Source organism: Merops nubicus, unplaced genomic scaffold, assembly GCF_000691845.1.
Source record: "Merops nubicus isolate BGI_N331 unplaced genomic scaffold, ASM69184v1 scaffold8392, whole genome shotgun sequence".
NCBI lineage: Eukaryota > Metazoa > Chordata > Aves > Coraciiformes > Meropidae > Merops > Merops nubicus.
Genome location: NW_008595685.1, coordinates 1 through 361, shown reverse-complemented (window position 1 = coordinate 361; position 361 = coordinate 1).

The following is a 361-nucleotide window of genomic DNA, read 5'->3' as shown; positions in this document are numbered from 1 at the left end:
GGGGAAAAAAAAAAAAAAAAAAAAAAAAGCATCATTTTTTTTCCCTACCTATCCAACGAATTCAGTCTTCCTCGTGCTGCCCGCTCAGTACAGCCACCCAAACCCTTCAGTGCCCTCAGGAGCGGCAGCGCCCAGCCCGGGGGTAAGCGCAGGGACCTTCTGGGGTGAAACCGTGCTGGAACGGGACAGGGCTTCTAACAGCCCCGAAAACACCCACGGGTACACGCTGCTGCTTGCTAGATTTCCCGCCCCATGTTAACTACCCGCGGGACCTTCTGCGGCGGTCGCTGTTCTCCGACACCGCAATAAAAACCACGTTGCTTGGGGGCTCGGCCGACCTTGCCCGAGCCGGACCCCCGCG